This window comes from Triticum aestivum, chromosome 3D (assembly GCF_018294505.1).
Source record: "Triticum aestivum cultivar Chinese Spring chromosome 3D, IWGSC CS RefSeq v2.1, whole genome shotgun sequence".
NCBI lineage: Eukaryota > Viridiplantae > Streptophyta > Magnoliopsida > Poales > Poaceae > Triticum > Triticum aestivum.
The window spans coordinates 86,024,748-86,037,382 of NC_057802.1; positions in this window are offsets into that span (position 1 = coordinate 86,024,748).

Consider the following 12,635-nt stretch of genomic DNA (forward strand, 5'->3'; position numbering starts at 1 on the left):
GAAACCCCCGCACCTCCCCCAATTGATTTCCCTCTGGCTCGGTCATAGCTCTCTCGCACGTCCTTTCTCGCGTTCAACGTCGCACCATGGTATTATGGCAAAAAACTCTGTTGTTCTCTTTAGTTATTACAAATAAGCTACAAAACTACACACCGATAGTCCACCTGTAATGGAACAAATTTCGACCCACAAATTAAAGTGCTACAAACTACACACCGACGGGCTCACCGGTCATGAAATTTTTTTGGACCCATATATAAATTAAAAATTAAAAATGACGAGGATCGAACATGTGACCAGGGCCTTCAAGCCGCACGTCAATAGGCAACATACGTAGTACAACAATGTTTATTGTACCCCCTTTGTTCATATAATTTTTTATATTACCACAACCTATTTAATGGATAACATGTAATATTATTTTTAGTACATTAGTGGGACCGACTCGTTAGCACGTACTATTCGCCTTCACTTACTGGTGGGTTCTATGCCTGCTCTCTCTCTCTCTCCTCCCCTTCTACGTTTAGACGCACGGGCAAACACGAAGAACTCGTGGGCGATGTTGCCGTTGACCATATCTGGACGCGTTCACAAGTTACGGCACCAGTTTCACGTACTAGTAGTACTAGTCAATGTGTACATGCAATGCACATTAATTTGGTAGTATATTAAGTGCATGCGGATATTATGTAGGATATTATTTCCGTGTTATTATGTGACTAGCACTATTTTTGGCATGAAATTAACTGCACGCTAAACATGTTGAGCGCTTGACACTGAAGCAGTCTAGGTCGTTGGATGAGAAGGAATACATGTGGCTTGATGACGTTTTATATTTAATTTGATACGGCTCTAGCAGAACATTCAATCGATCAAACCATAGATTTCATTCAGTCTGACTCCAACTTTACATTCATACGACGATCGATCTAAAATAAACGGAAATGATAGACGTTCAGATTTTAAGCATGACAATTGAAACATTTTTCATGGCAAATTTAGATTACGCGGCGGCGTCGGCAGCGTCTTGCGGTGGGAAGCGGCTCCTCTGCCGTGCTCTGTGTGTCGTCGGGCCACTGACCGATGGCGACAGCGATGGTGGCGTCTTGTGCCGTTGTTGGCGTACTCCTGAATGTTGGCCCTAGCTTCAAGGAAGGCCACAATGTCCTAGACTTCGGTCTCCATGAGCGAGTCAACTGGCGGGAGGAGGCGACTAGCGTTGGTGCAAGCAAGCGGTCTACGGCGGCCATACATGCCGCTGAGGGGGGCACTGGCACCCGCACGTGGACAGGCGCTGACAACGGCACGGCGGACACATTCGTGCGCACGGGCACCGGCACGGGCGCGCGTGTCAGTGCACGCGCAGGCGCATGCGCTGGCAGGTGCATGGGTACCGACACGGGCGCGCGCGTCAGTGCAGGCACAGGCGCATGCGCTGGCAGGTGCACGGGCGCGTGAAAGTCAGCGGGGACCTCATGGATCCCCGTGGCATCAAGCTCGGCGACAATGTGCGTCTCCCAGCCCATCAATGCCACGGGGATGGGTGTTGGCGTAGTTGGGGCGACGGGAGCCGGAACGGGAGCGGGGATAGGCGCGGCGTCTTCCCGCAAGGCCAGTTCAGGCTCGTCCCAAAGCACCTTATTCTTGAGACTCCGGCTGGATGTCTTCCTCAGGAAACTGGATGACTAAGGGCAGACCATCGTGATGTGGCATGGCGTACGGTTAGGTCAGGCTGGTTGGAGGTAGACGACAGGAGAATCGAAGAGGGAGAGAGAAGATTGTAGCACTACCGGGTAGTGCGGGGTTGATTTTAAACTACGGCGCCGGCGACATTAAAAGTAGGGGCCGTTGGGACGAAGGTGGGCGGCGGAGCCTGGTCAAAGGGCTCGCCTCCCGGTAAGCCTTTGCAGCAGTCTGCTCGAATGACTCCCGGTCAGCCGGCGCAGCGGTCTGCGCGCACGCCTCCAGTCGACTCACACACTTGCTCGGATGACGCCTGCCGATGAGAAGCGGGACTCGTGGTGCCACGTTAACGCCCACGGTTTCAATAGTGAAAGTGTTCGTCTTAACGTGACAGGTCTTTGTTCCAAAATACCTTAGCTCTTCATTTGTGCAACTTCTCATAAGCAGCTTGTCTCAACTTGAAGAAAATGAATTACGTAGGAATATTTGTGCCATATCAGGAGACCATGCTTAGTTTCATGAATTTCTGGTCACTTTTGGATTTTCTGAAATCTAAAATCCAGGATTGAAAACAATATCATAATCTGCATCATGCAGTAAATTTTTAAGCGATACATCTTTCCTGTTGTATTTCTTAAGAAAGGATTTGGTCAAACATTTTGCTTAGTTAGACTACAGACAAGTTATATATGCAGAGTAAAAAGGATATATTAACTCAAGTACTAGGAACGAACAAACAGGCTCAATTATGTGCTCATCCTAGTGTTGTACTCCTATTAGTACTAGGCAATGGAGTTGACGGGTGACATTGGATAGCGGCGACCGAGGGAATTGAACCGTCCTCGGCACGGTAGCTAACGTTGCCTAGTTACTAAAGCATCCCTCCATTGTTCATCGGTAGTCATTATGGACCGGGGACATGAGGGGAATTTCCTAGGGTTGGAACTCTGGCCGCCAGAAATTTCGACTCGAAATGCGGAGGCTCGACTGGTTGGGGTTGGCTAATGTGCATACCACACATGCCACCAGAAGGACACGAGCCGGTTTTTTGAGGATCAAGATGAGCCAGGGTCTGGCTGGTACGCCGTTGGGTCCTACCATTCGAGAATACGAAAGGAATCTTTTAAATTGCCGAACGAATCTATGTGTATTATAATGCCCGTATATTCCTTGCAAATAGTAATCTCAACGTGGTAATTGATTTCTGACGAGTTCTTGAATTAGAGTGAGTTTGTGATATAGTGATCTCAACGTGGATTTCACATTTCATGGTATCCCTAGTTAGTTTTTCATTGCAAATTCAAATTTAAAAGATGGACGGTATGGTGGTGAGAAAACTTTGTATGTATCAAGCATATGACCACACACACACGCACACACGAACACAACAACAATCCAATAAGTATAGTGCATCTATTTTTCCAAACCATGCATGTATGACACGAATTCAAAAATACCCCTTCTGTTCCTAAATATTTGTCTTTTAGAGATTTCAACAAGTGACTACATACGGAGCAAAATGAGTGAATCTACACTCTAATATGTCTATATACATCCGTATATGGCAGTCCATTTGAAATCTCTAAAAGGAGTAATATTTAGGAACGAAGGGAGTAAAATGTAAGACATGCTTGGTCCTCAATTTAATATTTAAAATGAACAGGAAACTGAAACATGAATATTAAGTCTAGTACTACATAGTACATGCAAATGTTGTGTTTAGGCGGAGCTATGTAGATTGTCGGGGGTTAACCCCTCGACCTTAGATAAAATTTTGAAGCTCTGTTCAGGATTGTTTAGATTGTATTATTTGAACATTATATTTGTCCCCACCCTCCCAAACACCGATTGGTTGTGCACCCCCTCCTCCCCGGGAGATACTATTTGCTGATACGAGTTGCTTGGAGCTTGTAGATCTGAGATATAGCAGGAAACCTTAATGAGTTTGAGAATTGCACACAATTTGTAAAAAAACTACTCAAATGCCCTTGGATCCCATATCCAATGACCTCGAAGCTCGTATCACCGTAGCATCTAAGATGAAGGAGGACCTCATATTCTCCTGTATGTAAGAATATCATGTGCTACCACACCTTAGATGCTTTGGTGATACAAGCTCTTCGGAGCCGTTGGATTTGTGATCCAACAACTCCTCGGTGGTTTGACATTTTTTTGTAGAAAAGCCCCCAAAGAGTTCGGCCCTTGCTTATAAGCACAAAGACTGCTCAAATGCCATTGGATCTTAGATCGAACGACCTCGAAGCTCGTATCACCGTAGCATCCAAGTTGCGAGAGCACCTGATATTTTCTCGCACGGGAGAATATGAGGTGCTCCCACACTGTAGATTCTATGGTGATACGAGTTCACGGAGATATAACGGCTCACAGTAGGAGGTTTGAATGTTTTTGCAATATACGCCTGAGAGAGTTTGGGAACCGCGCAGAAAGTACAAGTACTACGCATCTGGCATCTGATCACAGATCATACGACCTAGATGCTCGTATCACCGTAGCGGCTAATTAAGCTATGGAGAGCACCTAATATGAGCAACGGGGAGTCATTGGATCCAAGATGCAGTGGCACACACGAGGCCTGAATGTTTTATTTGCAAAAAAAATTCTTGGAGAGTTTGGAAATTGCGCATAATTACAAAGACTACTCCCAAGCCATTGGATCTCAGTTCCAATGATGTAAAAACTCGTATCACCATAGCATCTAAGCTGCGGGGTGGATGTGATATTCTATGCCGCTATCATTTTTGTTCATAAACTTACAAAATACGTGTAACTCGTGCCGTTACTTATCTAACCGCGCAAAGTGTTTGTTCAAAAAAACATCCTACACTGAAATATCAGAACAACACACGGGGGTCCCACTTTTCATTGATCAAATTTGGACCTAAAACTAACAAATCTGAAAGACGAGATTCGAACTGGCAACCTGGAGTACAAAGCGTAAGTCGATAGCCTGAAACAACATCGGTTGTTGGCTTTGTCCCATAACTTGATTTTATACAGTATTATGTTGAGTAGAGTAGAGGGAGTGCCTCGTCAAAACGTGCATGACCGTTGACTCACTTACTGGTGGGTCCCAGGTCTGCGATCTCTCTCTCCTCTCCATCGTCTAACCTTTAGACGCACGGGCACACATGAAGAGCGGTGCTAGCTTTCCGTGGTGTTATTATAACTTAAAAAAGCTTGGAAAATAGAAGAATCGCCTAGAACAAGAGACGTTGTGGCTGGTCGAGACGGAGCTAACCACACCTATCCTCCGTGCCACGTTAGCACAATGAAGTTGTGTGGCTAGTGGGGTGTTTTGGACCGACTGGCTGGGTCCCGAGGTCAAACCATGGGTAGTACGTCTGATACAGTATATTTTTACACGCACATTTTTCCTCTGTGCCGAGACGTGGCACACCCTACCGCGCAGTTTCGGGGTCCTCCCGGGTGGTTCACGCATATATTCTTCCTTGCTGAGATGTGGGACGCCCTACCGCATATTGTCTGGGTCCTCCTCGGTCATAGCGCCGAAGCAAGTAAATGAGTCGTCAAATCACGAAAGACCACCTTTCCCGCCGAGTACATCGGTGAAGCACGGTGGCTAGCTAGTTGGGCTAGTGCGACCGATTAGCTAGGCCGCCGCCACATTTGTTTTTTCACCCCTTTTTTTATCTCCTTGCCGGCAGGTAAATTTAAATATCCACCGCGGCGTTGCTCTAGTCTTTGGGCGCGCAGGATTTTTATTTTTTGATTGACCGGAGCAGGCACGGCAGGATTTTTAATTTTTTGATTGACGGGAGCCGCCGCGGCAGCAATTAGTCATGATGACTCCGGCTGTAAAACCCACTGCTCCCTGATGTGGAAAGTCGTCGACTGGTGTTTTCTCATGTGAAAACCAAAAGATTCACCCCGCTCCTCGGCTGGCTCCCTCCGCCTTCCCGTAGATTGCATTGCCTTTGAGCCATTTCGCCCCCTTTGCTTCCTCTCCCCATTGCTTCTACTTGGTGCCATGGCAGCGCAACAGATCATGGAGTCTGAGGTGAGGCGCCTGACATAGGAGCTCCAGGCCAAGGATGCGGAGCTCAGGGCCAAGGACGTGGAGCTCCGTGAGCTCAAGGAGGAGAGGAGTGACATGCTCCTCCGTTATGTGCGGGAGTTCACGGAGGTTCAAAAGCAGCAGGCATCCACCACAAAGATGCTCGAGGCGTCGGCGGTGTTGCTGTAGAAAGCGGGAGGTATGATAGGCCATCAGGGGAGCCTGCTGGATCGCGAGCGGGCCGATTGTGACGAGGTCCAGGATCGCCTCAGCCACTTGGTGGACCAAGTTGCCACGCACGTGTTGCGGCTGCGTGATGCCTACCGTCATGCCAGTGCGACCATGCCGGCCGCCGGGCTAAACCCGTTCGACCACCCCGTCGACTTCAACAAGCTGTGACTTCCTGACCTGGTCTCCTTCCTCACCTATATCTCCGAGGAGCTGAGCCATCTCCGCGCGACGGTGGGGGCGGAGCTAGACAAGGAGGGGTTGCGGGCTGTCGTCGCCATTGCCGGGCGAATCATCTCAGGGCTCCGTCACCAGAATCCATTCGTGCCATTGGACGCCGTCTTTGACGAGCTGGCTCCCGTCGACCGGGAGCGGGCGGTTGCACCCTGCATCACCAACGTCGTGCGCCTCGAGAAGCAGAGGGACTTCAGTGGTTTTTAGGCGTCCTCTGCATGGCCATGTCCATGTCTCGTTGCAACATGACCGTTGGATCAAACTCAGACGGTACAGATCAGTCATTGTAGCACAAAGCGTGTGGGTGTGTTTGGTTGCATTCTCATCTCAATATAGTTGTTCCCTCTTCGTGTATTTGTGTTAACCTACTAGTGTGGAGTCATGCACCCTTCATGCACTCTACCAAACACCCAAAAGTGGGCCGAGAAGGGAACTTTTTCTCCCATCCCATGCACCCTTCATACACCCTGCCTAACATTGATTCATGTTCCATGGAGTACTGTAGCACCGTACTCTCCGTGCACTGTAGACCTAGTTCTGTTAACATTGATCTCATCGTTCATTCTTGACCGGACGGTCGAAAAAGCGGTACTATGTTACATTACTGTTCATATAGTTGACATGCACACAACATCATTTGTTATCGTCATATCTTACTACACTAGCAACAAGAATATGTAGTACTGACATAGTAGGAGCACTGTGTATGTTCATGTGGCTGCCGTGTTTCTCACTCCTCCGTCGTAAGAGTGGAAATGCTTGCTGTAATCATTTTTTTCTTCAGTAGAACAATGGACACGCTCTACCATGTGGATCCTCCTCGATGGTCGTCGGGAACCTTGCTACTCACTTTCGCCGACGTGTGCGACATCCAGCATCGGGGTCCACTAGCCATGCACTAAATTACTCCATAGTAGAGTGCCCAACTGCAGGGTAGATTACCCCGATCGAAGCGCCGCAGTAATGCCCAATGAGCCGTCAAATCACAAAGCCCCCTCCTATCCAGCAGTAAGTTGGACGGACGAAGCAGCCATCATTCACTCTTCTCTCTTAGCTTCCTCTCTTGAAGAAAACCCCCACTCGCTTCTCCCTCATCTTGTTCCTCGTTTCTTCAAGAAAACCCCGACCTGCTTCTGCCATTGTTCTTCTCTCCCAAAGAAGGAAAGGTGAGCGCATCAATGGTGTTGATTCTGGCCAAGGCCGAATCTTGCAACCCCGAGACTGATCCTATAACTCCCTCTCTATTCTTCTTTTGGGTTTGTGATTATGTTTTCTTTTCTTTTATTTCTATTTGACAGTTTCTTGATGGATGCTGGAGCACCGGCCAAAGTGATGTCTATGGCTCTGGCCAAAACCGTCGAGGCTCGTGGTACGAAGAAGCGCAAGCACCCCGCCGAGACTACCGCACACAAGCTCAAAGCCATCGCCCTGTCCAAGCCCCCCTCTCCGGGATCCCTCATTAAGCAAGTCCAGGTAATATCTCTTATTGATGATCTTTTTCTTGATCTTGATCGTGTTTTTTCATCTAACATGCAGTACTAGTACTAGTAGTACAACTTGCTGGGTGATCTTGCATGTGATTTTTGACAAATGACGGTTCTAAATTCCTCTTTTGACCAAAACATGCGACAGGTTGACACTGATTTCTTATAGATTACTTTCAACTACTTTATGAACATCAATGCTACCTTTGAAGAGGGTATATTTCCCTAAGTAACTTGTGTTATGGATATTGCACGTAATCCCTCTGCTCTCATGCCTTTGAAGACATGTTCTAGTGTCTTTGTTCACTCATTTCTGTGCATATATGTAGTCATATATGGAGTAAAATATTGAAAATCATCTTATATTTCTGAACAGAGGTAGTAATAAAATATTTGGTTTCTGTTTCAATTAGAATCAGGTCTGCAGTGGAGATGAAGTTCTCAAAGTCATGCCGTGTGAACTGGAAGACCTGAGGATGAGTTCTACTGCTAAACTATCCAGCTGTTGTGTCCTTGTCGCCACGTGTCCTGAACTAGTGTTTTCCTGTAGCATTGTTGTCAGGCGTGTTCTTGAGGCTGTACTTCACCACAACAATTTCCTGGCTGTGCTTTCGATTACGAAGGGTGTGGTTATTGTAAAGCTTCCCGACAAAATCTGATGCGGCCTGTCTTCATCATGTTTATGAGTGGAAAGACCACTCTATTAGGTACTCCAAGGTTGACGAGATGGTGATGGTGCAGGTAGACATCTCTCGCGAAGTCCATGGCCTAGTCAGTTATGTAGGGTTCATCCCGTAGGTCGGTGGCGAGAAATAGGCTGCAGAGTTTAATTAGTGCAACTTTGCTTGTCTGTAGTAAGTACTATTGTTCACTACTTGATTTCTGTTTGTGAACCCTGTATTGTTTAGTACTGCCGCTTTTGGTGTGTGGTGAGTCCTGAGAAGAGTCTATGTTAATGTCTGTCCACTCAATTCAGTCTGTATATTTTGAAGTATCCAGATCATCTTTTTTGTGAGGACGGTTTATCAATTATGGTTATACTCCAATATCTGTTTGCATTGCAGGGTTTATCGCACCCACCAGGATTTCTAGTCCCATGGATGTTCGGTCCATACGATTCGTCAAAACCTTTGGACTGTCCTGCTTGAGGGAGTAGGCGGGGGCCCTACACGCCACATGTAGTTGGACGATCAATCTTCTGTTTAGTACTTCAACATAGTGATTTCCTGGTAAGGATTCACTCGTGTCACATCAAGTAAATCTTATTGATTTACTCTCTAAATCTTATTGATTTAATGTCATGTTTTCTTTCTTTTGCTGCAATTTTATGATGCAGGTTTTGCCATGTGACATTCATCACAGAATAAACCGTTTGGTTTGCTCTACGATGGTTATTTTTGCAGGTTTCACTTCTTATGTCGTGTCAGTAACTAAGGCACTGTCTATCACTTATATTACTGGAAACAATTGTATCAGTCTGTTGTCTGAGAGTACAAGCTGAATCCCTATGATGAACTACAGTTTGGTTTAACAAACACGCCACAATTAGTCCTTCTCGCGTTTAAAAGAAATGAAGAAAAATACTGCATCACGGTCACGAAGCCTAGTCAAGTTAGAAAGCTGATCATAGCAGACCAGACACGATCGCCGCTGTCTCGCACATCAGTACCACCTTCAGCAACGGATCAAGCACCGACACCGTCTCTGAAGGCACTTGCTCTAGCACTGACAGCGGCAACAGCTCAGTATGATCCAGCTGAGGATTGGGCACCGACCGCGTCAGCGGACCAGGCTGATCTACCGGAGGATCGGGCATCGACACCGGCACCTGCTCCGGCACCGGCACCAGCTCTACAAGGAGCACCATCTCCGGCAGTAGCAGCGGCACTACCAGTCGCACCGGCACGGGCACCAGCAACGGCTTCGGCACCTGCACCAACACGTGCACTTGCATGTACTACGGCCCGTGCAGCAGCAATGGAACCAGCAGTTGCACCGGTAACAGACTGGGCTGCAGTTCGCACTTCATATACCAAAGTCCTTACAAAAACCGACATGTCCACCTTCTTGGTAAGCATTGGCCGCCCAAGTGCTTCGTTCTTTTTTCTTTCCATGTTGTTTCACATGATTCACTATGTTAATCTAGTTGTTTGTGCATGTCTTCCTGTTTGCAAATAGAGAATTCCTAGAGCAACGAGGGAGTCGTTCAACAATCCGGGCGACCGTGGCCAAGTTTCTCTTACCATGCGCAGCCTTGGTGTGAATGAACCTACTCAATATACCGTAAGTACAAAGGATGGTCACATGATGATTGATGCTAAAGGATGGTCAAGGTCAAATCTAAATCATATCTTGCAGTAGGGGATGATGTCAAAATCAAACTTTCTCGGCAAGGAGAGCTGGTCCAAATCAACTTTGAAATTCTTCAGTAGCAGCACGCAACTGCCGAACAGATCTATCCTCCGAGAGATTTTGATGTGATAATCTGGCATGGTGAAACAAGTGTCCTGTGTGTATAAGTAGTACGTCAGTATTATTTATCACGTGGTATATCATTGATAGAATTGCAACTCTGATTGCTGATTAGGAACTGTCGTTCAATTTCATTCTAACTGTTGCCGTGCTTTATTCAATTTTCTGTATTCACCTTGCGACAACATCTAAAACCAGCGCCGTACCGATCGCTTGCAATATGAAAAGCGCCGAGGTAGAACACCTAGCCCCCCAAACATGCAGGCCAACCGGCCAGTGGCCCAAAGTCCAGAACCGTGAGCCTGTCTGAGTATTATATTCTCAGCTGAACCCCCATAGTGCTCGTGCGTTGCACGTAACATCAAGATGCATTTGTATGAGTATTTTATCTTGTGAGAGAAAAGAATGAATGAGGGAAGGACTTATTTGCAAATGCGGAGAGGTGTGTGGGTACCTTTTTGCAAAATTGCCATAGTTTCATTCCTACCTGTCAGATATAAATCGAGCGGCCTATATTGCAGGATGGCAGGCGCACCATCATCACCAACTCTATTTTTTATAATTATATATGTTATATATATTCCCCTTGATTTTTCTTATGTATAAAGTTGTGACATAAAAGATTTTTATATTTCTTTACAGAGGGAGTATCTCTCTGTCAAAAATATATTTATGTGTAACTAGTTACTCCTGTCTTTCTACTTCCTTTCTTTGATATGTAGGGCATCCGACAATGGGGTCCACGTGCCATGCACCAAATTAGAGTGCACAACTGCATGGTAGACTCACCCCGGTCGTAGCGCTGCAGTAATGCCCAATGAGCCATCAAATCACAAAAAACCCCAACTTTCCAGCTTTAGCAGTAAGCTGGACGGACGAAGCGGCAATATTTCACTGGGCCCGAATCCCCTTCTCCCTCGTCAGCTTGTTTAGAGAAAACCCCCTCTCGGCGATTGCATAGGGTTTTCTCATGGAGAACCAGGTACGAATTCTTCATCCATCCCCGATAAATCCAAGTCCCTTGGTCGCGGGTAATCCTAGGATGGCTGCCGTCGCCATTAATGCATTTTTCTTCCTACTAAATCTAGTGTGTTTCATTTGCAGGGCCCAAAGTGCGAGGACCCTACAAGTTTCTGCTCCCTCGGCGAGACGCCACACTTGTTCCTTCTCATCCTAACACATGATTTTAAAACGCGCACAGTATGTTCCTAGAATCCTCTTTTCTATCCGGGAGGGTGGGGTTTTTTGAACATGCTGTCGACTAATTTGGAAATTTGGATTGCTATATTTGGATAAAAGGTACTAGTACCATGGTCAACACTGATGTGAAAGAGGAAATTATTTCTAGATTTGGATAGGGAATACATTGTGTTCTCATATTATTTTTTCTTAAGTGCATTCCTTGCTCTGCCAGAACACATGTACTCAAGATGCTCGGCCTTGCCATAACTGAATACACTAGTTTAATGGTCACAATGAAGACAAGCCATGGATATAAGTTCCGAGTTGGGTTCATGAACCAAGAAGATCGCTGCTTTTTAATGGCCGAACTTGGATAAACTTTCTCAAGTGTTACAGACTGAAAGTTGGCGCACGAATGTTGATGGAAATAGCAGAACCTAGTCTCATCTTCACTGCAATCTTCCACCCCGATGTCGTTCCAATTGTTCATCCATGTTAGTTTTGTATCTGGTTCTAGCTTGTTGCCTCGATTACTTCTTAATCCACCTATTTTGTCTAACTAATCACAATTTAACTTTAGAAGTAGCAATGAATCTCTCACAAAGATGCTACTTCTAACTAATATTTTCTTATAATTGGTGGCACATGTAGGTTTATTTAAAGTTAAGCAGGCTACTCGTTTGTTATTCTATAAGAACTCGGCTGTTACTGATGGCACTGAAGTTTACTAGGATGACATCCACAAGTTCCTACACTCTATTGATCGTCTTGAGGTCCTTGTGGGGCGTTTGAATGGTGGGAGGCCACGTGGGATATGTGTGCCACTGCTGCACTTGTTGAACAGGTCCAACTGTGTCGAGAAACTTATGGTATGGGTTGTTTTGTGTTATATATGTTGTTCATAAACTCTTGCTTATACATAGTTTTACAACTGTGATCTTCTTGAAACAGAAACTGCCCAGTTCTATTGTTCCTATACAGATGCCTGACCATGGTCGGGTCAGACTTGCGCTTGGTCACAACATGATGTTTATGTTGACCTACTCCATTCCCCTTGGAGGTGAAAAGATAATTATTCATGGGTGGTCTCAAATAATGAAGGCCCGTCCATCTTGGAGAATAGGACAAAAGATTATGTTCCTGCTTTTCCATGGCTCTAAAGCGAATATCCTGTTTATTGGCCACATTGCGAGATGAAGCCGCTTTTAGAAGGTTGTGGATGCGCAGGGTGGCGCATGGGCCTTGTCCTGGGGCTTGGCGGCCTCATCCTTGGTTAACTGTAGGAAAAGTAGCACTCTTCGAGGCGTGATTTGTAC